A 22,693-nucleotide genomic window follows, 5' to 3' on the forward strand; every position below is an offset into this window, starting at 1 on the left:
TTCCGCTGCGCCACTCTGCTTGTGTTAACAGATGTACAGAGTAAAATTCTAATGACTGTTTGTGTTCAGGTCGATGACATGTAAATTTTCAGCCATTACATATTTGTTGGCGACTAGAGTACTCCTGGGGTTCTGCAATTGTTTCTTTGTTTTTTTTTGCTTTCTTGTGTCATATTATTGTTGAAAATCATTAGAGGAAATGGTGTCTGACCATTGTTTAAGGTTCCGGTTAAAACTGGTGGGTGCGTCCGGCTGTTAGACGAAAGTTCGGCAGGCGTTTGTGTCTCTGTGGCGCAATCGGTTAGCGCGTTCGGCTGTTAACCGAAAGGTTGGTGGTTCGAGTCCACCCAGGGACGTTGGTTCCTTTTGCTTGGGTAGCATGCTACAGTTGAAGACGTTTTCACATTGGTGCTCAGCATCTCCATAAAGTAAAAGCACTGTTGCTGCCTAAGTTTTGAATTCACAAGGCAAACTGGAGAAAAAACTTTCCGGTTGTGTTTCTGTCTACATGTCCAGAAAGAGCATAGCTGTCTGGTATTTGCCAGAAGGTTGAAAACATCTGATAGAATACACAAAACTTCCTTCGAGCCGGAATTGAACCAGCGACCTAAGGATTGCTAATTTAGATCTACAGTCCTCCGCTCTACCAGCTGAGCTATCGAAGGCTTGATTTAGCGATTGTTGAAAGTCTTCAAGTTTTGGACGTGTGTGCCACGAGCAGGTGGCATAAACAATTCACTCGGCCAACTGAAAAAGGAATCCAAAGATTGTATTGGAGAATGCGGGCATCGATCCCGCTACCTCTCGCATGCTAAGCGAGCGCTCTACCACTTGAGCTAATCCCCCATGCCCGACGAACGCCATTATCAGTTTCACGCCACACCATGTCACAGTTTACTTATAGTCAAATGTGCCATTGAGTGCTTTTTTTTTTTTTTTTTTTTTTTTTTTTTTTTTTAAGTACAGATTCCTTTCTCCCATATTTGAAGAACATCTACGTAGTTCACAATGTGAATTATGGCCTACAAATACAGTCGGGCAATTTTCTAGCAAACCATTTCTATGTATGTAGAGAACCAGACTGGGGGAGTAAAAAAAACTTACCTAGTTTGTAGAAAAAAGTTGTAATGCAGCACAATCCCAAGCAAAAAGATTGACCTTTTATGGTTTGGTTTGAATATAGAAAATGCTGAGAGGTCGCGAATCTCCTTCTGGTCCTTTGGCACGAGTTGTACTGGGATTTAGGATTTTGACTAGTGTTTTTGATCCGAGACACGTTTGCTGTTGACAGAAAAGTTCAGTTGATATGCAATGATGAAGTTTATAAATCACAACTATTTAGCAGAGGTTGGTTTCGATCCATCGACCGCTGGGTTTCACAATGTGAATTATGGCCTACAAATACAGTCGGGCAATTTTCTAGCAAACCATTTCTATGTATGTAGAGAACCAGACTGGGGGAGTAAAAAAAACTTACCTAGTTTGTAGAAAAAAGTTGTAATGCAGCACAATCCCAAGCAAAAAGATTGACCTTTTATGGTTTGGTTTGAATATAGAAAATGCTGAGAGGTCGCGAATCTCCTTCTGGTCCTTTGGCACGAGTTGTACTGGGATTTAGGATTTTGACTAGTGTTTTTGATCCGAGACACGTTTGCTGTTGACAGAAAAGTTCAGTTGATATGCAATGATGAAGTTTATAAAACACAACTATTTAGCAGAGGTTGGTTTCGATCCATCGACCGCTGGGTTTCACAATGTGAATTATGGCCTACAAATACAGTCGAGCAATTTTCTAGTAAACCATTTCTCTGTATATAGAGAACCAAACTGGGGGAATGAAAAAAAACTTACCTAGTTTGTAGAAAAAAGTTGTAATGCAGCACAATCCCAAGCGAAAAGATTGATCTTTTATGGTTTGGTTTGAATATAGAAAATGCTGAGAGGTCGCGAATCTCCTTCTGGTCCTTTGGCACGAGTTGTACTGGGATTTAGGATTTTGACTAGTGTTTTTGATCCGAGACACGTTTGCTGTTGACAGAAAAGTTCAGTTGATATGCAATGATGAAGTTTATAAAACACAACTATTTAGCAGAGGTTGGTTTCAATCCATTGACCGCTGGGTTTCACAATGTGAATTATGGTCTACAAATACAGTCGAGCAATTTTCTAGCAAACCATTTCTCTGTATATAGAGAACCAAAATGGGGAAGTGAAAAAAAACTTAGCTAGTTTGTAGAAAAAGATGCAATGCAGCACAATTTAGCAGAGGATGGTTTCGATCCATCGACCTCTGGGTTATGGGCCCAGCACGCTTCCGCTGCGCCACTCTGCTTGTGTTAACAGATGTACAGAGTAAAATTCTAATGACTGTTTGTGTTCAGGTCGATGACATGTAAATTTTCAGCCATTACATATTTGTTGGCGACTAGAGTACTCCTGGGGTTCTGCAATTGTTTCTTTGTTTTTTTTTGCTTTCTTGTGTCATATTATTGTTGAAAATCATTAGAGGAAATGGTGTCTGACCATTGTTTAAGGTTCCGGTTAAAACTGGTGGGTGCGTCCGGCTGTTAGACGAAAGTTCGGCAGGCGTTTGTGTCTCTGTGGCGCAATCGGTTAGCGCGTTCGGCTGTTAACCGAAAGGTTGGTGGTTCGAGTCCACCCAGGGACGTTGGTTCCTTTTGCTTGGGTAGCATGCTACAGTTGAAGACGTTTTCACATTGGTGCTCAGCATCTCCATAAAGTAAAAGCACTGTTGCTGCCTAAGTTTTGAATTCACAAGGCAAACTGGAGAAAAAACTTTCCGGTTGTGTTTCTGTCTACATGTCCAGAAAGAGCATAGCTGTCTGGTATTTGCCAGAAGGTTGAAAACATCTGATAGAATACACAAAACTTCCTTCGAGCCGGAATTGAACCAGCGACCTAAGGATTGCTAATTTAGATCTACAGTCCTCCGCTCTACCAGCTGAGCTATCGAAGGCTTGATTTAGCCATTGTTGAAAGTCTTCAAGGTTTGGACGTGTGTGCCACGAGCAGGTGGCATAAACAATTCACTCGGCCAACTGAAAAAGGAATCCAAAGATTGTATTGGAGAATGCGGGCATCGATCCCGCTACCTCTCGCATGCTAAGCGAGCGCTCTACCACTTGAGCTAATCCCCCATGCCCGACGAACGCCATTATCAGTTTCACGCCACACCATGTCACAGTTTACTTATAGTCAAATGTGCCATTGAGTGCTTTTTTTTTTTTTTTTTTTTTTTTTTTTAAGTACAGATTCCTTTCTCCCATATTTGAAGAACATCTACGGAGTTCACAATGTGAATTATGGCCTACAAATAAAGTCGAGCAATTTTCTAGCAAACCATTTCTACGTATGTAGAGAACCAGACTGGGGGAGTAAAAAAAACTTACCTAGTTTGTAGAAAAAAGTTGTAATGCAGCACAATCCCAAGCAAAAAGATTGACCTTTTATGGTTTGGTTTGAATATAGAAAATGCTGAGAGGTCGCGAATCTCCTTCTGGTCCTTTGGCACGAGTTGTACTGGGATTTAGGATTTTGACTAGTGTTTTTGATCCGAGACACGTTTGCTGTTGACAGAAAAGTTCAGTTGATATGCAATGATGAAGTTTATAAAACACAACTATTTAGCAGAGGTTGGTTTCGATCCATCGACCGCTGGGTTTCACAATGTGAATTATGGCCTACAAATACAGTCGGGCAATTTTCTAGCAAACCATTTCTATGTATGTAGAGAACCAGACTGGGGGAGTAAAAAAAACTTACCTAGTTTGTAGAAAAAAGTTGTAATGCAGCACAATCCCAAGCAAAAAGATTGACCTTTTATGGTTTGGTTTGAATATAGAAAATGCTGAGAGGTCGCGAATCTCCTTCTGGTCCTTTGGCACGAGTTGTACTGGGATTTAGGATTTTGACTAGTGTTTTTGATCCGAGACACGTTTGCTGTTGACAGAAAAGTTCAGTTGATATGCAATGATGAAGTTTATAAAACACAACTATTTAGCAGAGGTTGGTTTCGATCCATCGACCGCTGGGTTTCACAATGTGAATTATGGCCTACAAATACAGTCGGGCAATTTTCTAGCAAACCATTTCTATGTATGTAGAGAACCAGACTGGGGGAGTAAAAAAAACTTACCTAGTTTGTAGAAAAAAGTTGTAATGCAGCACAATCCCAAGCAAAAAGATTGACCTTTTATGGTTTGGTTTGAATATAGAAAATGCTGAGAGGTCGCGAATCTCCTTCTGGTCCTTTGGCACGAGTTGTACTGGGATTTAGGATTTTGACTAGTGTTTTTGATCCGAGACACGTTTGCTGTTGACAGAAAAGTTCAGTTGATATGCAATGATGAAGTTTATAAAACACAACTATTTAGCAGAGGTTGGTTTCGATCCATCGACCGCTGGGTTTCACAATGTGAATTATGGCCTACAAATACAGTCGAGCAATTTTCTAGTAAACCATTTCTCTGTATATAGAGAACCAAACTGGGGGAATGAAAAAAAACTTACCTAGTTTGTAGAAAAAAGTTGTAATGCAGCACAATCCCAAGCGAAAAGATTGATCTTTTATGGTTTGGTTTGAATATAGAAAATGCTGAGAGGTCGCGAATCTCCTTCTGGTCCTTTGGCACGAGTTGTACTGGGATTTAGGATTTTGACTAGTGTTTTTGATCCGAGACACGTTTGCTGTTGACAGAAAAGTTCAGTTGATATGCAATGATGAAGTTTATAAAACACAACTATTTAGCAGAGGTTGGTTTCAATCCATTGACCGCTGGGTTTCACAATGTGAATTATGGTCTACAAATACAGTCGAGCAATTTTCTAGCAAACCATTTCTCTGTATATAGAGAACCAAAATGGGGAAGTGAAAAAAACTTAGCTAGTTTGTAGAAAAAGATGCAATGCAGCACAATTTAGCAGAGGATGGATTCGATCCATCGACCTCTGGGTTATGGGCCCAGCACGCTTCCGCTGCGCCACTCTGCTTGTGTTAACAGATGTACAGAGTAAAATTCTAATGACTGTTTGTGTTCAGGTCGATGACATGTAAATTTTCAGCCATTACATATTTGTTGGCGACTAGAGTACTCCTGGGGTTCTGCAATTGTTTCTTTGTTTTTTTTTGCTTTCTTGTGTCATATTATTGTTGAAAATCATTAGAGGAAATGGTGTCTGACCATTGTTTAAGGTTCCGGTTAAAACTGGTGGGTGCGTCCGGCTGTTAGACGAAAGTTCGGCAGGCGTTTGTGTCTCTGTGGCGCAATCGGTTAGCGCGTTCGGCTGTTAACCGAAAGGTTGGTGGTTCGAGTCCACCCAGGGACGTTGGTTCCTTTTGCTTGGGTAGCATGCTACAGTTGAAGACGTTTTCACATTGGTGCTCAGCATCTCCATAAAGTAAAAGCACTGTTGCTGCCTAAGTTTTGAATTCACAAGGCAAACTGGAGAAAAAACTTTCCGGTTGTGTTTCTGTCTACATGTCCAGAAAGAGCATAGCTGTCTGGTATTTGCCAGAAGGTTGAAAACATCTGATAGAATACACAAAACTTCCTTCGAGCCGGAATTGAACCAGCGACCTAAGGATTGCTAATTTAGATCTACAGTCCTCCGCTCTACCAGCTGAGCTATCGAAGGCTTGATTTAGCCATTGTTGAAAGTCTTCAAGGTTTGGACGTGTGTGCCACGAGCAGGTGGCATAAACAATTCACTCGGCCAACTGAAAAAGGAATCCAAAGATTGTATTGGAGAATGCGGGCATCGATCCCGCTACCTCTCGCATGCTAAGCGAGCGCTCTACCACTTGAGCTAATCCCCCATGCCCGACGAACGCCATTATCAGTTTCACGCCACACCATGTCACAGTTTACTTATAGTCAAATGTGCCATTGAGTGCTTTTTTTTTTTTTTTTTTTTAAGTACAGATTCCTTTCTCCCATATTTGAAGAACATCTACGTAGTTCACAATGTGAATTATGGCCTACAAATACAGTCGGGCAATTTTCTAGCAAACCATTTCTATGTATGTAGAGAACCAGACTGGGGGAGTAAAAAAAACTTACCTAGTTTGTAGAAAAAAGTTGTAATGCAGCACAATCCCAAGCAAAAAGATTGACCTTTTATGGTTTGGTTTGAATATAGAAAATGCTGAGAGGTCGCGAATCTCCTTCTGGTCCTTTGGCACGAGTTGTACTGGGATTTAGGATTTTGACTAGTGTTTTTGATCCGAGACACGTTTGCTGTTGACAGAAAAGTTCAGTTGATATGCAATGATGAAGTTTATAAATCACAACTATTTAGCAGAGGTTGGTTTCGATCCATCGACCGCTGGGTTTCACAATGTGAATTATGGCCTACAAATACAGTCGGGCAATTTTCTAGCAAACCATTTCTATGTATGTAGAGAACCAGACTGGGGGAGTAAAAAAAACTTACCTAGTTTGTAGAAAAAAGTTGTAATGCAGCACAATCCCAAGCAAAAAGATTGACCTTTTATGGTTTGGTTTGAATATAGAAAATGCTGAGAGGTCGCGAATCTCCTTCTGGTCCTTTGGCACGAGTTGTACTGGGATTTAGGATTTTGACTAGTGTTTTTGATCCGAGACACGTTTGCTGTTGACAGAAAAGTTCAGTTGATATGCAATGATGAAGTTTATAAAACACAACTATTTAGCAGAGGTTGGTTTCGATCCATCGACCGCTGGGTTTCACAATGTGAATTATGGCCTACAAATACAGTCGAGCAATTTTCTAGTAAACCATTTCTCTGTATATAGAGAACCAAACTGGGGGAATGAAAAAAAACTTACCTAGTTTGTAGAAAAAAGTTGTAATGCAGCACAATCCCAAGCGAAAAGATTGATCTTTTATGGTTTGGTTTGAATATAGAAAATGCTGAGAGGTCGCGAATCTCCTTCTGGTCCTTTGGCACGAGTTGTACTGGGATTTAGGATTTTGACTAGTGTTTTTGATCCGAGACACGTTTGCTGTTGACAGAAAAGTTCAGTTGATATGCAATGATGAAGTTTATAAAACACAACTATTTAGCAGAGGTTGGTTTCAATCCATTGACCGCTGGGTTTCACAATGTGAATTATGGTCTACAAATACAGTCGAGCAATTTTCTAGCAAACCATTTCTCTGTATATAGAGAACCAAAATGGGGAAGTGAAAAAAACTTAGCTAGTTTGTAGAAAAAGATGCAATGCAGCACAATTTAGCAGAGGATGGCTTCGATCCATCGACCTCTGGGTTATGGGCCCAGCACGCTTCCGCTGCGCCACTCTGCTTGTGTTAACAGATGTACAGAGTAAAATTCTAATGACTGTTTGTGTTCAGGTCGATGACATGTAAATTTTCAGCCATTACATATTTGTTGGCGACTAGAGTACTCCTGGGGTTCTGCAATTGTTTCTTTGTTTTTTTTTGCTTTCTTGTGTCATATTATTGTTGAAAATCATTAGAGGAAATGGTGTCTGACCATTGTTTAAGGTTCCGGTTAAAACTGGTGGGTGCGTCCGGCTGTTAGACGAAAGTTCGGCAGGCGTTTGTGTCTCTGTGGCGCAATCGGTTAGCGCGTTCGGCTGTTAACCGAAAGGTTGGTGGTTCGAGTCCACCCAGGGACGTTGGTTCCTTTTGCTTGGGTAGCATGCTACAGTTGAAGACGTTTTCACATTGGTGCTCAGCATCTCCATAAAGTAAAAGCACTGTTGCTGCCTAAGTTTTGAATTCACAAGGCAAACTGGAGAAAAAACTTTCCGGTTGTGTTTCTGTCTACATGTCCAGAAAGAGCATAGCTGTCTGGTATTTGCCAGAAGGTTGAAAACATCTGATAGAATACACAAAACTTCCTTCGAGCCGGAATTGAACCAGCGACCTAAGGATTGCTAATTTAGATCTACAGTCCTCCGCTCTACCAGCTGAGCTATCGAAGGCTTGATTTAGCCATTGTTGAAAGTCTTCAAGGTTTGGACGTGTGTGCCACGAGCAGGTGGCATAAACAATTCACTCGGCCAACTGAAAAAGGAATCCAAAGATTGTATTGGAGAATGCGGGCATCGATCCCGCTACCTCTCGCATGCTAAGCGAGCGCTCTACCACTTGAGCTAATCCCCCATGCCCGACGAACGCCATTATCAGTTTCACGCCACACCATGTCACAGTTTACTTATAGTCAAATGTGCCATTGAGTGCTTTTTTTTTTTTTTTTTTTTTTTTTTTTAAGTACAGATTCCTTTCTCCCATATTTGAAGAACATCTACGGAGTTCACAATGTGAATTATGGCCTACAAATAAAGTCGAGCAATTTTCTAGCAAACCATTTCTACGTATGTAGAGAACCAGACTGGGGGAGTAAAAAAAACTTACCTAGTTTGTAGAAAAAAGTTGTAATGCAGCACAATCCCAAGCAAAAAGATTGACCTTTTATGGTTTGGTTTGATTATAGAAAATGCTGAGAGGTCGCGAATCTCCTTCTGGTCCTTTGGCACGAGTTGTACTGGGATTTAGGATTTTGACTAGTGTTTTTGATCCGAGACACGTTTGCTGTTGACAGAAAAGTTCAGTTGATATGCAATGATGAAGTTTATAAATCACAACTATTTAGCAGAGGTTGGTTTCGATCCATCGACCGCTGGGTTTCACAATGTGAATTATGGCCTACAAATACAGTCGGGCAATTTTCTAGCAAACCATTTCTATGTATGTAGAGAACCAGACTGGGGGAGTAAAAAAAACTTACCTAGTTTGTAGAAAAAAGTTGTAATGCAGCACAATCCCAAGCAAAAAGATTGACCTTTTATTGTTTGGTTTGAATATAGAAAATGCTGAGAGGTCGCGAATCTCCTTCTGGTCCTTTGGCACGAGTTGTACTGGGATTTAGGATTTTGACTAGTGTTTTTGATCCGAGACACGTTTGCTGTTGACAGAAAAGTTCAGTTGATATGCAATGATGAAGTTTATAAAACACAACTATTTAGCAGAGGTTGGTTTCGATCCATCGACCGCTGGGTTTCACAATGTGAATTATGGCCTACAAATACAGTCGAGCAATTTTCTAGTAAACCATTTCTCTGTATATAGAGAACCAAACTGGGGGAATGAAAAAAAACTTACCTAGTTTGTAGAAAAAAGTTGTAATGCAGCACAATCCCAAGCGAAAAGATTGATCTTTTATGGTTTGGTTTGAATATAGAAAATGCTGAGAGGTCGCGAATCTCCTTCTGGTCCTTTGGCACGAGTTGTACTGGGATTTAGGATTTTGACTAGTGTTTTTGATCCGAGACACGTTTGCTGTTGACAGAAAAGTTCAGTTGATATGCAATGATGAAGTTTATAAAACACAACTATTTAGCAGAGGTTGGTTTCAATCCATTGACCGCTGGGTTTCACAATGTGAATTATGGTCTACAAATACAGTCGAGCAATTTTCTAGCAAACCATTTCTCTGTATATAGAGAACCAAAATGGGGAAGTGAAAAAAACTTAGCTAGTTTGTAGAAAAAGATGCAATGCAGCACAATTTAGCAGAGGATGGCTTCGATCCATCGACCTCTGGGTTATGGGCCCAGCACGCTTCCGCTGCGCCACTCTGCTTGTGTTAACAGATGTACAGAGTAAAATTCTAATGACTGTTTGTGTTCAGGTCGATGACATGTAAATTTTCAGCCATTACATATTTGTTGGCGACTAGAGTACTCCTGGGGTTCTGCAATTGTTTCTTTGTTTTTTTTTGCTTTCTTGTGTCATATTATTGTTGAAAATCATTAGAGGAAATGGTGTCTGACCATTGTTTAAGGTTCCGGTTAAAACTGGTGGGTGCGTCCGGCTGTTAGACGAAAGTTCGGCAGGCGTTTGTGTCTCTGTGGCGCAATCGGTTAGCGCGTTCGGCTGTTAACCGAAAGGTTGGTGGTTCGAGTCCACCCAGGGACGTTGGTTCCTTTTGCTTGGGTAGCATGCTACAGTTGAAGACGTTTTCACATTGGTGCTCAGCATCTCCATAAAGTAAAAGCACTGTTGCTGCCTAAGTTTTGAATTCACAAGGCAAACTGGAGAAAAAACTTTCCGGTTGTGTTTCTGTCTACATGTCCAGAAAGAGCATAGCTGTCTGGTATTTGCCAGAAGGTTGAAAACATCTGATAGAATACACAAAACTTCCTTCGAGCCGGAATTGAACCAGCGACCTAAGGATTGCTAATTTAGATCTACAGTCCTCCGCTCTACCAGCTGAGCTATCGAAGGCTTGATTTAGCCATTGTTGAAAGTCTTCAAGGTTTGGACGTGTGTGCCACGAGCAGGTGGCATAAACAATTCACTCGGCCAACTGAAAAAGGAATCCAAAGATTGTATTGGAGAATGCGGGCATCGATCCCGCTACCTCTCGCATGCTAAGCGAGCGCTCTACCACTTGAGCTAATCCCCCATGCCCGACGAACGCCATTATCAGTTTCACGCCACACCATGTCACAGTTTACTTATAGTCAAATGTGCCATTGAGTGCTTTTTTTTTTTTTTTTTTTTTTTTTTTTAAGTACAGATTCCTTTCTCCCATATTTGAAGAACATCTACGGAGTTCACAATGTGAATTATGGCCTACAAATAAAGTCGAGCAATTTTCTAGCAAACCATTTCTACGTATGTAGAGAACCAGACTGGGGGAGTAAAAAAAACTTACCTAGTTTGTAGAAAAAAGTTGTAATGCAGCACAATCCCAAGCAAAAAGATTGACCTTTTATGGTTTGGTTTGATTATAGAAAATGCTGAGAGGTCGCGAATCTCCTTCTGGTCCTTTGGCACGAGTTGTACTGGGATTTAGGATTTTGACTAGTGTTTTTGATCCGAGACACGTTTGCTGTTGACAGAAAAGTTCAGTTGATATGCAATGATGAAGTTTATAAATCACAACTATTTAGCAGAGGTTGGTTTCGATCCATCGACCGCTGGGTTTCACAATGTGAATTATGGCCTACAAATACAGTCGGGCAATTTTCTAGCAAACCATTTCTATGTATGTAGAGAACCAGACTGGGGGAGTAAAAAAAACTTACCTAGTTTGTAGAAAAAAGTTGTAATGCAGCACAATCCCAAGCAAAAAGATTGACCTTTTATTGTTTGGTTTGAATATAGAAAATGCTGAGAGGTCGCGAATCTCCTTCTGGTCCTTTGGCACGAGTTGTACTGGGATTTAGGATTTTGACTAGTGTTTTTGATCCGAGACACGTTTGCTGTTGACAGAAAAGTTCAGTTGATATGCAATGATGAAGTTTATAAAACACAACTATTTAGCAGAGGTTGGTTTCGATCCATCGACCGCTGGGTTTCACAATGTGAATTATGGCCTACAAATACAGTCGAGCAATTTTCTAGTAAACCATTTCTCTGTATATAGAGAACCAAACTGGGGGAATGAAAAAAAACTTACCTAGTTTGTAGAAAAAAGTTGTAATGCAGCACAATCCCAAGCGAAAAGATTGATCTTTTATGGTTTGGTTTGAATATAGAAAATGCTGAGAGGTCGCGAATCTCCTTCTGGTCCTTTGGCACGAGTTGTACTGGGATTTAGGATTTTGACTAGTGTTTTTGATCCGAGACACGTTTGCTGTTGACAGAAAAGTTCAGTTGATATGCAATGATGAAGTTTATAAAACACAACTATTTAGCAGAGGTTGGTTTCAATCCATTGACCGCTGGGTTTCACAATGTGAATTATGGTCTACAAATACAGTCGAGCAATTTTCTAGCAAACCATTTCTCTGTATATAGAGAACCAAAATGGGGAAGTGAAAAAAACTTAGCTAGTTTGTAGAAAAAGATGCAATGCAGCACAATTTAGCAGAGGATGGCTTCGATCCATCGACCTCTGGGTTATGGGCCCAGCACGCTTCCGCTGCGCCACTCTGCTTGTGTTAACAGATGTACAGAGTAAAATTCTAATGACTGTTTGTGTTCAGGTCGATGACATGTAAATTTTCAGCCATTACATATTTGTTGGCGACTAGAGTACTCCTGGGGTTCTGCAATTGTTTCTTTGTTTTTTTTTGCTTTCTTGTGTCATATTATTGTTGAAAATCATTAGAGGAAATGGTGTCTGACCATTGTTTAAGGTTCCGGTTAAAACTGGTGGGTGCGTCCGGCTGTTAGACGAAAGTTCGGCAGGCGTTTGTGTCTCTGTGGCGCAATCGGTTAGCGCGTTCGGCTGTTAACCGAAAGGTTGGTGGTTCGAGTCCACCCAGGGACGTTGGTTCCTTTTGCTTGGGTAGCATGCTACAGTTGAAGACGTTTTCACATTGGTGCTCAGCATCTCCATAAAGTAAAAGCACTGTTGCTGCCTAAGTTTTGAATTCACAAGGCAAACTGGAGAAAAAACTTTCCGGTTGTGTTTCTGTCTACATGTCCAGAAAGAGCATAGCTGTCTGGTATTTGCCAGAAGGTTGAAAACATCTGATAGAATACACAAAACTTCCTTCGAGCCGGAATTGAACCAGCGACCTAAGGATTGCTAATTTAGATCTACAGTCCTCCGCTCTACCAGCTGAGCTATCGAAGGCTTGATTTAGCCATTGTTGAAAGTCTTCAAGTTTTGGACGTGTGTGCCACGAGCAGGTGGCATAAACAATTCACTCGGCCAACTGAAAAAGGAATCCAAAGATTGTATTGGAGAATGCGGGCATCGATCCCGCTACCTCTCGCATGCTAAGCGAGCGCTCTACCACTTGAGCTAATCCCCCATGCCCGACGAACGCCATTATCAGTTTCACGCCACACCATGTCACAGTTTACTTATAGTCAAATGTGCCATTGAGTGCTTTTTTTTTTTTTTTTTTTTTTTTTTTTTTTTTTAAGTACAGATTCCTTTCTCCCATATTTGAAGAACATCTACGTAGTTCACAATGTGAATTATGGCCTACAAATACAGTCGGGCAATTTTCTAGCAAACCATTTCTATGTATGTAGAGAACCAGACTGGGGGAGTAAAAAAAACTTACCTAGTTTGTAGAAAAAAGTTGTAATGCAGCACAATCCCAAGCAAAAAGATTGACCTTTTATGGTTTGGTTTGAATATAGAAAATGCTGAGAGGTCGCGAATCTCCTTCTGGTCCTTTGGCACGAGTTGTACTGGGATTTAGGATTTTGACTAGTGTTTTTGATCCGAGACACGTTTGCTGTTGACAGAAAAGTTCAGTTGATATGCAATGATGAAGTTTATAAATCACAACTATTTAGCAGAGGTTGGTTTCGATCCATCGACCGCTGGGTTTCACAATGTGAATTATGGCCTACAAATACAGTCGGGCAATTTTCTAGCAAACCATTTCTATGTATGTAGAGAACCAGACTGGGGGAGTAAAAAAAACTTACCTAGTTTGTAGAAAAAAGTTGTAATGCAGCACAATCCCAAGCAAAAAGATTGACCTTTTATGGTTTGGTTTGAATATAGAAAATGCTGAGAGGTCGCGAATCTCCTTCTGGTCCTTTGGCACGAGTTGTACTGGGATTTAGGATTTTGACTAGTGTTTTTGATCCGAGACACGTTTGCTGTTGACAGAAAAGTTCAGTTGATATGCAATGATGAAGTTTATAAAACACAACTATTTAGCAGAGGTTGGTTTCGATCCATCGACCGCTGGGTTTCACAATGTGAATTATGGCCTACAAATACAGTCGAGCAATTTTCTAGTAAACCATTTCTCTGTATATAGAGAACCAAACTGGGGGAATGAAAAAAAACTTACCTAGTTTGTAGAAAAAAGTTGTAATGCAGCACAATCCCAAGCGAAAAGATTGATCTTTTATGGTTTGGTTTGAATATAGAAAATGCTGAGAGGTCGCGAATCTCCTTCTGATCCTTTGGCACGAGTTGTACTGGGATTTAGGATTTTGACTAGTGTTTTTGATCCGAGACACGTTTGCTGTTGACAGAAAAGTTCAGTTGATATGCAATGATGAAGTTTATAAAACACAACTATTTAGCAGAGGTTGGTTTCAATCCATTGACCGCTGGGTTTCACAATGTGAATTATGGTCTACAAATACAGTCGAGCAATTTTCTAGCAAACCATTTCTCTGTATATAGAGAACCAAAATGGGGAAGTGAAAAAAAACTTAGCTAGTTTGTAGAAAAAGATGCAATGCAGCACAATTTAGCAGAGGATGGTTTCGATCCATCGACCTCTGGGTTATGGGCCCAGCACGCTTCCGCTGCGCCACTCTGCTTGTGTTAACAGATGTACAGAGTAAAATTCTAATGACTGTTTGTGTTCAGGTCGATGACATGTAAATTTTCAGCCATTACATATTTGTTGGCGACTAGAGTACTCCTGGGGTTCTGCAATTGTTTCTTTGTTTTTTTTTGCTTTCTTGTGTCATATTATTGTTGAAAATCATTAGAGGAAATGGTGTCTGACCATTGTTTAAGGTTCCGGTTAAAACTGGTGGGTGCGTCCGGCTGTTAGACGAAAGTTCGGCAGGCGTTTGTGTCTCTGTGGCGCAATCGGTTAGCGCGTTTGGCTGTTAACCGAAAGGTTGGTGGTTCGAGTCCACCCAGGGACGTTGGTTCCTTTTGCTTGGGTAGCATGCTACAGTTGAAGACGTTTTCACATTGGTGCTCAGCATCTCCATAAAGTAAAAGCACTGTTGCTGCCTAAGTTTTGAATTCACAAGGCAAACTGGAGAAAAAACTTTCCGGTTGTGTTTCTGTCTACATGTCCAGAAAGAGCATAGCTGTCTGGTATTTGCCAGAAGGTTGAAAACATCTGATAGAATACACAAAACTTCCTTCGAGCCGGAATTGAACCAGCGACCTAAGGATTGCTAATTTAGATCTACAGTCCTCCGCTCTACCAGCTGAGCTATCGAAGGCTTGATTTAGCCATTGTTGAAAGTCTTCAAGGTTTGGACGTGTGTGCCACGAGCAGGTGGCATAAACAATTCACTCGGCCAACTGAAAAAGGAATCCAAAGATTGTATTGGAGAATGCGGGCATCGATCCCGCTACCTCTCGCATGCTAAGCGAGCGCTCTACCACTTGAGCTAATCCCCCATGCCCGACGAACGCCATTATCAGTTTCACGCCACACCATGTCACAGTTTACTTATAGTCAAATGTGCCATTGAGTGCTTTTTTTTTTTTTTTTTTTTTTTTTTTTAAGTACAGATTCCTTTCTCCCATATTTGAAGAACATCTACGGAGTTCACAATGTGAATTATGGCCTACAAATAAAGTCGAGCAATTTTCTAGCAAACCATTTCTACGTATGTAGAGAACCAGACTGGGGGAGTAAAAAAAACTTACCTAGTTTGTAGAAAAAAGTTGTAATGCAGCACAATCCCAAGCAAAAAGATTGACCTTTTATGGTTTGGTTTGATTATAGAAAATGCTGAGAGGTCGCGAATCTCCTTCTGGTCCTTTGGCACGAGTTGTACTGGGATTTAGGATTTTGACTAGTGTTTTTGATCCGAGACACGTTTGCTGTTGACAGAAAAGTTCAGTTGATATGCAATGATGAAGTTTATAAATCACAACTATTTAGCAGAGGTTGGTTTCGATCCATCGACCGCTGGGTTTCACAATGTGAATTATGGCCTACAAATACAGTCGGGCAATTTTCTAGCAAACCATTTCTATGTATGTAGAGAACCAGACTGGGGGAGTAAAAAAAACTTACCTAGTTTGTAGAAAAAAGTTGTAATGCAGCACAATCCCAAGCAAAAAGATTGACCTTTTATGGTTTGGTTTGAATATAGAAAATGCTGAGAGGTCGCGAATCTCCTTCTGGTCCTTTGGCACGAGTTGTACTGGGATTTAGGATTTTGACTAGTGTTTTTGATCCAAGACACGTTTGCTGTTGACAGAAAAGTTCAGTTGATATGCAATGATGAAGTTTATAAAACACAACTATTTAGCAGAGGTTGGTTTCGATCCATCGACCGCTGGGTTTCACAATGTGAATTATGGCCTACAAATACAGTCGAGCAATTTTCTAGTAAACCATTTCTCTGTATATAGAGAACCAAACTGGGGGAATGAAAAAAAACTTACCTAGTTTGTAGAAAAAAGTTGTAATGCAGCACAATCCCAAGCGAAAAGATTGATCTTTTATGGTTTGGTTTGAATATAGAAAATGCTGAGAGGTCGCGAATCTCCTTCTGGTCCTTTGGCACGAGTTGTACTGGGATTTAGGATTTTGACTAGTGTTTTTGATCCGAGACACGTTTGCTGTTGACAGAAAAGTTCAGTTGATATGCAATGATGAAGTTTATAAAACACAACTATTTAGAAGAGGTTGGTTTCAATCCATTGACCGCTGGGTTTCACAATGTGAATTATGGCCTACAAATACAGTCGTGCAATTTTCTAGTAAACCATTTCTCTGTATATAGAGAACCAAACTGGGGGAATGAAAAAAAACTTACCTAGTTTGTAGAAAAAAGTTGTAATGCAGCACAATTTAGCAGAGGATGGTTTCGATCCATCGACCTCTGGGTTATGGGCCCAGCACGCTTCCGCTGCGCCACTCTGCTTGTGTTAACAGATGTACAGAGTAAAATTCTAATGACTGTTTGTGTTCAGGTCGATGACATGTAAATTTTCAGCCATTACATATTTGTTGGCGACTAGAGTACTCCTGGGGTTCTGCAATTGTTTCTTTGTTTTTTTTTGCTTTCTTGTGTCATATTATTGTTGAAAATCATTAGAGGAAATGGTGTCTGACCATTGTTTAAGGTTCCGGTTAAAACTGGTGGGTGCGTCCGGCTGTTAGACGAAAGTTCGGCAGGCGTTTGTGTCTCTGTGGCGCAATCGGTTAGCGCGTTCGGCTGTTAACCGAAAGGTTGGTGGTTCGAGTCCACCCAGGGACGTTGGTTCCTTTTGCTTGGGTAGCATGCTACAGTTGAAGACGTTTTCACATTGGTGCTCAGCATCTCCATAAAGTAAAAGCACTGTTGCTGCCTAAGTTTTGAATTCACAAGGCAAACTGGAGAAAAAACTTTCCGGTTGTGTTTCTGTCTACATGTCCAGAAAGAGCATAGCTGTCTGGTATTTGCCAGAAGGTTGAAAACATCTGATAGAATACACAAAACTTCCTTCGAGCCGGAATTGAACCAGCGACCTAAGGATTGCTAATTTAGATCTACAGTCCTCCGCTCTACCAGCTGAGCTATCGAAGGCTTGATTTAGCCATTGTTGAAAGTCTTCAAGGTTTGGACGTGTGTGCCACGAGCAGGTGGCATAAACAATTCACTCGGCCAACTGAAAAAGGAATCCAAAGATTGTATTGGAGAATGCGGGCATCGATCCCGCTACCTCTCGCATGCTAAGCGAGCGCTCTACCACTTGAGCTAATCCCCCATGCCCGACGAACGCCATTATCAGTTTCACGCCACACCATGTCACAGTTTACTTATAGTCAAATGTGCCATTGAGTGCTTTTTTTTTTTTTTTTTTTTTTTTTTTTATGTACAGATTCCTTTCTCCCATATTTGAAGAACATCTACGGAGTTCACAATGTGAATTATGGCCTACAAATAAAGTCGAGCAATTTTCTAGCAAACCATTTCTACGTATGTAGAGAACCAGACTGGGGGAGTAAAAAAAACTTACCTAGTTTGTAGAAAAAAGTTGTAATGCAGCACAATCCCAAGCAAAAAGATTGACCTTTTATGGTTTGGTTTGAATATAGAAAATGCTGAGAGGTCGCGAATCTCCTTCTGGTCCTTTGGCACGAGTTGTACTGGGATTTAGGATTTTGACTAGTGTTTTTGATCCGAGACACGTTTGCTGTTGACAGAAAAGTTCAGTTGATATGCAATGATGAAGTTTATAAATCACAACTATTTAGCAGAGGTTGGTTTCGATCCATCGACCGCTGGGTTTCACAATGTGAATTATGGCCTACAAATACAGTCGGGCAATTTTCTAGCAAACCATTTCTATGTATGTAGAGAACCAGACTGGGGGAGTAAAAAAAACTTACCTAGTTTGTAGAAAAAAGTTGTAATGCAGCACAATCCCAAGCAAAAAGATTGACCTTTTATGGTTTGGTTTGAATATAGAAAATGCTGAGAGGTCGCGAATCTCCTTCTGGTCCTTTGGCACGAGTTGTACTGGGATTTAGGATTTTGACTAGTGTTTTTGATCCGAGACACGTTTGCTGTTGACAGAAAAGTTCAGTTGATATGCAATGATGAAGTTTATAAAACACAACTATTTAGCAGAGGTTGGTTTCGATCCATCGACCGCTGGGTTTCACAATGTGAATTATGGCCTACAAATACAGTCGAGCAATTTTCTAGTAAACCATTTCTCTGTATATAGAGAACCAAACTGGGGGAATGAAAAAAAACTTACCTAGTTTGTAGAAAAAAGTTGTAATGCAGCACAATCCCAAGCGAAAAGATTGATCTTTTATGGTTTGGTTTGAATATAGAAAATGCTGAGAGGTCGCGAATCTCCTTCTGGTCCTTTGGCACGAGTTGTACTGGGATTTAGGATTTTGACTAGTGTTTTTGATCCGAGACACGTTTGCTGTTGACAGAAAAGTTCAGTTGATATGCAATGATGAAGTTTATAAAACACAACTATTTAGCAGAGGTTGGTTTCAATCCATTGACCGCTGGGTTTCACAATGTGAATTATGGTCTACAAATACAGTCGAGCAATTTTCTAGCAAACCATTTCTCTGTATATAGAGAACCAAAATGGGGAAGTGAAAAAAACTTAGCTAGTTTGTAGAAAAAGATGCAATGCAGCACAATTTAGCAGAGGATGGCTTCGATCCATCGACCTCTGGGTTATGGGCCCAGCACGCTTCCGCTGCGCCACTCTGCTTGTGTTAACAGATGTACAGAGTAAAATTCTAATGACTGTTTGTGTTCAGGTCGATGACATGTAAATTTTCAGCCATTACATATTTGTTGGCGACTAGAGTACTCCTGGGGTTCTGCAATTGTTTCTTTGTTTTTTTTTGCTTTCTTGTGTCATATTATTGTTGAAAATCATTAGAGGAAATGGTGTCTGACCATTGTTTAAGGTTCCGGTTAAAACTGGTGGGTGCGTCCGGCTGTTAGACGAAAGTTCGGCAGGCGTTTGTGTCTCTGTGGCGCAATCGGTTAGCGCGTTCGGCTGTTAACCGAAAGGTTGGTGGTTCGAGTCCACCCAGGGACGTTGGTTCCTTTTGCTTGGGTAGCATGCTACAGTTGAAGACGTTTTCACATTGGTGCTCAGCATCTCCATAAAGTAAAAGCACTGTTGCTGCCTAAGTTTTGAATTCACAAGGCAAACTGGAGAAAAAACTTTCCGGTTGTGTTTCTGTCTACATGTCCAGAAAGAGCATAGCTGTCTGGTATTTGCCAGAAGGTTGAAAACATCTGATAGAATACACAAAACTTCCTTCGAGCCGGAATTGAACCAGCGACCTAAGGATTGCTAATTTAGATCTACAGTCCTCCGCTCTACCAGCTGAGCTATCGAAGGCTTGATTTAGCCATTGTTGAAAGTCTTCAAGGTTTGGACGTGTGTGCCACGAGCAGGTGGCATAAACAATTCACTCGGCCAACTGAAAAAGGAATCCAAAGATTGTATTGGAGAATGCGGGCATCGATCCCGCTACCTCTCGCATGCTAAGCGAGCGCTCTACCACTTGAGCTAATCCCCCATGCCCGACGAACGCCATTATCAGTTTCACGCCACACCATGTCACAGTTTACTTATAGTCAAATGTGCCATTGAGTGCTTTTTTTTTTTTTTTTTTTTAAGTACAGATTCCTTTCTCCCATATTTGAAGAACATCTACGTAGTTCACAATGTGAATTATGGCCTACAAATACAGTCGGGCAATTTTCTAGCAAACCATTTCTATGTATGTAGAGAACCAGACTGGGGGAGTAAAAAAAACTTACCTAGTTTGTAGAAAAAAGTTGTAATGCAGCACAATCCCAAGCAAAAAGATTGACCTTTTATGGTTTGGTTTGAATATAGAAAATGCTGAGAGGTCGCGAATCTCCTTCTGGTCCTTTGGCACGAGTTGTACTGGGATTTAGGATTTTGACTAGTGTTTTTGATCCGAGACACGTTTGCTGTTGACAGAAAAGTTCAGTTGATATGCAATGATGAAGTTTATAAATCACAACTATTTAGCAGAGGTTGGTTTCGATCCATCGACCGCTGGGTTTCACAATGTGAATTATGGCCTACAAATACAGTCGGGCAATTTTCTAGCAAACCATTTCTATGTATGTAGAGAACCAGACTGGGGGAGTAAAAAAAACTTACCTAGTTTGTAGAAAAAAGTTGTAATGCAGCACAATCCCAAGCAAAAAGATTGACCTTTTATGGTTTGGTTTGAATATAGAAAATGCTGAGAGGTCGCGAATCTCCTTCTGGTCCTTTGGCACGAGTTGTACTGGGATTTAGGATTTTGACTAGTGTTTTTGATCCGAGACACGTTTGCTGTTGACAGAAAAGTTCAGTTGATATGCAATGATGAAGTTTATAAAACACAACTATTTAGCAGAGGTTGGTTTCGATCCATCGACCGCTGGGTTTCACAATGTGAATTATGGCCTACAAATACAGTCGAGCAATTTTCTAGTAAACCATTTCTCTGTATATAGAGAACCAAACTGGGGGAATGAAAAAAAACTTACCTAGTTTGTAGAAAAAAGTTGTAATGCAGCACAATCCCAAGCGAAAAGATTGATCTTTTATGGTTTGGTTTGAATATAGAAAATGCTGAGAGGTCGCGAATCTCCTTCTGGTCCTTTGGCACGAGTTGTACTGGGATTTAGGATTTTGACTAGTGTTTTTGATCCGAGACACGTTTGCTGTTGACAGAAAAGTTCAGTTGATATGCAATGATGAAGTTTATAAAACACAACTATTTAGCAGAGGTTGGTTTCAATCCATTGACCGCTGGGTTTCACAATGTGAATTATGGTCTACAAATACAGTCGAGCAATTTTCTAGCAAACCATTTCTCTGTATATAGAGAACCAAAATGGGGAAGTGAAAAAAACTTAGCTAGTTTGTAGAAAAAGATGCAATGCAGCACAATTTAGCAGAGGATGGATTCGATCCATCGACCTCTGGGTTATGGGCCCAGCACGCTTCCGCTGCGCCACTCTGCTTGTGTTAACAGATGTACAGAGTAAAATTCTAATGACTGTTTGTGTTCAGGTCGATGACATGTAAATTTTCAGCCATTACATATTTGTTGGCGACTAGAGTACTCCTGGGGTTCTGCAATTGTTTCTTTGTTTTTTTTTGCTTTCTTGTGTCATATTATTGTTGAAAATCATTAGAGGAAATGGTGTCTGACCATTGTTTAAGGTTCCGGTTAAAACTGGTGGGTGCGTCCGGCTGTTAGACGAAAGTTCGGCAGGCGTTTGTGTCTCTGTGGCGCAATCGGTTAGCGCGTTCGGCTGTTAACCGAAAGGTTGGTGGTTCGAGTCCACCCAGGGACGTTGGTTCCTTTTGCTTGGGTAGCATGCTACAGTTGAAGACGTTTTCACATTGGTGCTCAGCATCTCCATAAAGTAAAAGCACTGTTGCTGCCTAAGTTTTGAATTCACAAGGCAAACTGGAGAAAAAACTTTCCGGTTGTGTTTCTGTCTACATGTCCAGAAAGAGCATAGCTGTCTGGTATTTGCCAGAAGGTTGAAAACATCTGATAGAATACACAAAACTTCCTTCGAGCCGGAATTGAACCAGCGACCTAAGGATTGCTAATTTAGATCTACAGTCCTCCGCTCTACCAGCTGAGCTATCGAAGGCTTGATTTAGCCATTGTTGAAAGTCTTCAAGGTTTGGACGTGTGTGCCACGAGCAGGTGGCATAAACAATTCACTCGGCCAACTGAAAAAGGAATCCAAAGATTGTATTGGAGAATGCGGGCATCGATCCCGCTACCTCTCGCATGCTAAGCGAGCGCTCTACCACTTGAGCTAATCCCCCATGCCCGACGAACGCCATTATCAGTTTCACGCCACACCATGTCACAGTTTACTTATAGTCAAATGTGCCATTGAGTGCTTTTTTTTTTTTTTTTTTTTTTTTTTTTTTTTAAGTACAGATTCCTTTCTCCCGTATTTGAAGAACATCTACGGAGTTCACAATGTGAATTATGGCCTACAAATAAAGTCGAGCAATTTTCTAGCAAACCATTTCTACGTATGTAGAGAACCAGACTGGGGGAGTAAAAAAAACTTACCTAGTTTGTAGAAAAAAGTTGTAATGCAGCACAATCCCAAGCAAAAAGATTGACCTTTTATGGTTTGGTTTGATTATAGAAAATGCTGAGAGGTCGCGAATCTCCTTCTGGTCCTTTGGCACGAGTTGTACTGGGATTTAGGATTTTGACTAGTGTTTTTGATCCGAGACACGTTTGCTGTTGACAGAAAAGTTCAGTTGATATGCAATGATGAAGTTTATAAATCACAACTATTTAGCAGAGGTTGGTTTCGATCCATCGACCGCTGGGTTTCACAATGTGAATTATGGCCTACAAATACAGTCGGGCAATTTTCTAGCAAACCATTTCTATGTATGTAGAGAACCAGACTGGGGGAGTAAAAAAAACTTACCTAGTTTGTAGAAAAAAGTTGTAATGCAGCACAATCCCAAGCAAAAAGATTGACCTTTTATGGTTTGGTTTGAATATAGAAAATGCTGAGAGGTCGCGAA

The 22,693-nt window shown here is 40.7% G+C and overlaps 29 non-coding genes across 29 annotated transcripts; 9 read left to right on the forward strand and 20 right to left on the reverse strand.

Annotated features, from left to right (window-relative positions):
• The first annotated feature begins 282 nt into the window (after nucleotides 1-282).
• TRNAN-GUU (transfer RNA asparagine (anticodon GUU)) lies at nucleotides 283-356 on the forward strand. The gene has a single exon. It is a non-coding gene; the product is annotated as a tRNA-Asn (tRNA).
• A 223-nt stretch (nucleotides 357-579) lies between these two features.
• TRNAY-GUA (transfer RNA tyrosine (anticodon GUA)) lies at nucleotides 580-665 on the reverse strand. Its single transcript is given in 2 exon segments — nucleotides 580-615; nucleotides 629-665. It is a non-coding gene; the product is annotated as a tRNA-Tyr (tRNA).
• A 108-nt stretch (nucleotides 666-773) lies between these two features.
• TRNAA-AGC (transfer RNA alanine (anticodon AGC)) lies at nucleotides 774-846 on the reverse strand. Its single transcript has one exon. It is a non-coding gene; the product is annotated as a tRNA-Ala (tRNA).
• A 1,748-nt stretch (nucleotides 847-2,594) lies between these two features.
• On the forward strand, nucleotides 2,595-2,668 carry TRNAN-GUU (transfer RNA asparagine (anticodon GUU)). The gene has a single exon. It is a non-coding gene; the product is annotated as a tRNA-Asn (tRNA).
• A 223-nt stretch (nucleotides 2,669-2,891) lies between these two features.
• Nucleotides 2,892-2,977, reverse strand: TRNAY-GUA (transfer RNA tyrosine (anticodon GUA)). The gene is given in 2 exon segments: nucleotides 2,892-2,927; nucleotides 2,941-2,977. It is a non-coding gene; the product is annotated as a tRNA-Tyr (tRNA).
• A 108-nt stretch (nucleotides 2,978-3,085) lies between these two features.
• TRNAA-AGC (transfer RNA alanine (anticodon AGC)) lies at nucleotides 3,086-3,158 on the reverse strand. The gene has a single exon. It is a non-coding gene; the product is annotated as a tRNA-Ala (tRNA).
• Nucleotides 3,159-5,272: 2,114 nt separating this feature from the next.
• Nucleotides 5,273-5,346, forward strand: TRNAN-GUU (transfer RNA asparagine (anticodon GUU)). The gene has a single exon. It is a non-coding gene; the product is annotated as a tRNA-Asn (tRNA).
• Nucleotides 5,347-5,569: 223 nt separating this feature from the next.
• On the reverse strand, nucleotides 5,570-5,655 carry TRNAY-GUA (transfer RNA tyrosine (anticodon GUA)). Its single transcript is given in 2 exon segments — nucleotides 5,570-5,605; nucleotides 5,619-5,655. It is a non-coding gene; the product is annotated as a tRNA-Tyr (tRNA).
• Nucleotides 5,656-5,763: 108 nt separating this feature from the next.
• TRNAA-AGC (transfer RNA alanine (anticodon AGC)) lies at nucleotides 5,764-5,836 on the reverse strand. The gene has a single exon. It is a non-coding gene; the product is annotated as a tRNA-Ala (tRNA).
• Nucleotides 5,837-7,569: 1,733 nt separating this feature from the next.
• Nucleotides 7,570-7,643, forward strand: TRNAN-GUU (transfer RNA asparagine (anticodon GUU)). The gene has a single exon. It is a non-coding gene; the product is annotated as a tRNA-Asn (tRNA).
• A 223-nt stretch (nucleotides 7,644-7,866) lies between these two features.
• On the reverse strand, nucleotides 7,867-7,952 carry TRNAY-GUA (transfer RNA tyrosine (anticodon GUA)). The gene is given in 2 exon segments: nucleotides 7,867-7,902; nucleotides 7,916-7,952. It is a non-coding gene; the product is annotated as a tRNA-Tyr (tRNA).
• Nucleotides 7,953-8,060: 108 nt separating this feature from the next.
• On the reverse strand, nucleotides 8,061-8,133 carry TRNAA-AGC (transfer RNA alanine (anticodon AGC)). Its single transcript has one exon. It is a non-coding gene; the product is annotated as a tRNA-Ala (tRNA).
• Nucleotides 8,134-9,874: 1,741 nt separating this feature from the next.
• On the forward strand, nucleotides 9,875-9,948 carry TRNAN-GUU (transfer RNA asparagine (anticodon GUU)). Its single transcript has one exon. It is a non-coding gene; the product is annotated as a tRNA-Asn (tRNA).
• A 223-nt stretch (nucleotides 9,949-10,171) lies between these two features.
• On the reverse strand, nucleotides 10,172-10,257 carry TRNAY-GUA (transfer RNA tyrosine (anticodon GUA)). The gene is given in 2 exon segments: nucleotides 10,172-10,207; nucleotides 10,221-10,257. It is a non-coding gene; the product is annotated as a tRNA-Tyr (tRNA).
• A 108-nt stretch (nucleotides 10,258-10,365) lies between these two features.
• Nucleotides 10,366-10,438, reverse strand: TRNAA-AGC (transfer RNA alanine (anticodon AGC)). The gene has a single exon. It is a non-coding gene; the product is annotated as a tRNA-Ala (tRNA).
• A 1,741-nt stretch (nucleotides 10,439-12,179) lies between these two features.
• Nucleotides 12,180-12,253, forward strand: TRNAN-GUU (transfer RNA asparagine (anticodon GUU)). Its single transcript has one exon. It is a non-coding gene; the product is annotated as a tRNA-Asn (tRNA).
• Nucleotides 12,254-12,476: 223 nt separating this feature from the next.
• On the reverse strand, nucleotides 12,477-12,562 carry TRNAY-GUA (transfer RNA tyrosine (anticodon GUA)). Its single transcript is given in 2 exon segments — nucleotides 12,477-12,512; nucleotides 12,526-12,562. It is a non-coding gene; the product is annotated as a tRNA-Tyr (tRNA).
• A 108-nt stretch (nucleotides 12,563-12,670) lies between these two features.
• TRNAA-AGC (transfer RNA alanine (anticodon AGC)) lies at nucleotides 12,671-12,743 on the reverse strand. The gene has a single exon. It is a non-coding gene; the product is annotated as a tRNA-Ala (tRNA).
• Nucleotides 12,744-14,788: 2,045 nt separating this feature from the next.
• TRNAY-GUA (transfer RNA tyrosine (anticodon GUA)) lies at nucleotides 14,789-14,874 on the reverse strand. Its single transcript is given in 2 exon segments — nucleotides 14,789-14,824; nucleotides 14,838-14,874. It is a non-coding gene; the product is annotated as a tRNA-Tyr (tRNA).
• Nucleotides 14,875-14,982: 108 nt separating this feature from the next.
• TRNAA-AGC (transfer RNA alanine (anticodon AGC)) lies at nucleotides 14,983-15,055 on the reverse strand. Its single transcript has one exon. It is a non-coding gene; the product is annotated as a tRNA-Ala (tRNA).
• A 1,743-nt stretch (nucleotides 15,056-16,798) lies between these two features.
• Nucleotides 16,799-16,872, forward strand: TRNAN-GUU (transfer RNA asparagine (anticodon GUU)). The gene has a single exon. It is a non-coding gene; the product is annotated as a tRNA-Asn (tRNA).
• Nucleotides 16,873-17,095: 223 nt separating this feature from the next.
• TRNAY-GUA (transfer RNA tyrosine (anticodon GUA)) lies at nucleotides 17,096-17,181 on the reverse strand. Its single transcript is given in 2 exon segments — nucleotides 17,096-17,131; nucleotides 17,145-17,181. It is a non-coding gene; the product is annotated as a tRNA-Tyr (tRNA).
• A 108-nt stretch (nucleotides 17,182-17,289) lies between these two features.
• On the reverse strand, nucleotides 17,290-17,362 carry TRNAA-AGC (transfer RNA alanine (anticodon AGC)). The gene has a single exon. It is a non-coding gene; the product is annotated as a tRNA-Ala (tRNA).
• Nucleotides 17,363-19,103: 1,741 nt separating this feature from the next.
• TRNAN-GUU (transfer RNA asparagine (anticodon GUU)) lies at nucleotides 19,104-19,177 on the forward strand. The gene has a single exon. It is a non-coding gene; the product is annotated as a tRNA-Asn (tRNA).
• A 223-nt stretch (nucleotides 19,178-19,400) lies between these two features.
• Nucleotides 19,401-19,486, reverse strand: TRNAY-GUA (transfer RNA tyrosine (anticodon GUA)). The gene is given in 2 exon segments: nucleotides 19,401-19,436; nucleotides 19,450-19,486. It is a non-coding gene; the product is annotated as a tRNA-Tyr (tRNA).
• Nucleotides 19,487-19,594: 108 nt separating this feature from the next.
• On the reverse strand, nucleotides 19,595-19,667 carry TRNAA-AGC (transfer RNA alanine (anticodon AGC)). The gene has a single exon. It is a non-coding gene; the product is annotated as a tRNA-Ala (tRNA).
• A 1,733-nt stretch (nucleotides 19,668-21,400) lies between these two features.
• TRNAN-GUU (transfer RNA asparagine (anticodon GUU)) lies at nucleotides 21,401-21,474 on the forward strand. The gene has a single exon. It is a non-coding gene; the product is annotated as a tRNA-Asn (tRNA).
• A 223-nt stretch (nucleotides 21,475-21,697) lies between these two features.
• On the reverse strand, nucleotides 21,698-21,783 carry TRNAY-GUA (transfer RNA tyrosine (anticodon GUA)). The gene is given in 2 exon segments: nucleotides 21,698-21,733; nucleotides 21,747-21,783. It is a non-coding gene; the product is annotated as a tRNA-Tyr (tRNA).
• Nucleotides 21,784-21,891: 108 nt separating this feature from the next.
• Nucleotides 21,892-21,964, reverse strand: TRNAA-AGC (transfer RNA alanine (anticodon AGC)). Its single transcript has one exon. It is a non-coding gene; the product is annotated as a tRNA-Ala (tRNA).
• Between the last annotated feature and the right edge of the window lie 729 nt (nucleotides 21,965-22,693).

The sequence above is a fragment of the Dendrobates tinctorius genome, unplaced genomic scaffold (genome assembly GCF_039654945.1).
Source record: "Dendrobates tinctorius isolate UK_male_01 unplaced genomic scaffold, ASM3965494v1 ptg000251l, whole genome shotgun sequence".
In the NCBI taxonomy this organism is placed as follows: domain Eukaryota; kingdom Metazoa; phylum Chordata; class Amphibia; order Anura; family Dendrobatidae; genus Dendrobates; species Dendrobates tinctorius.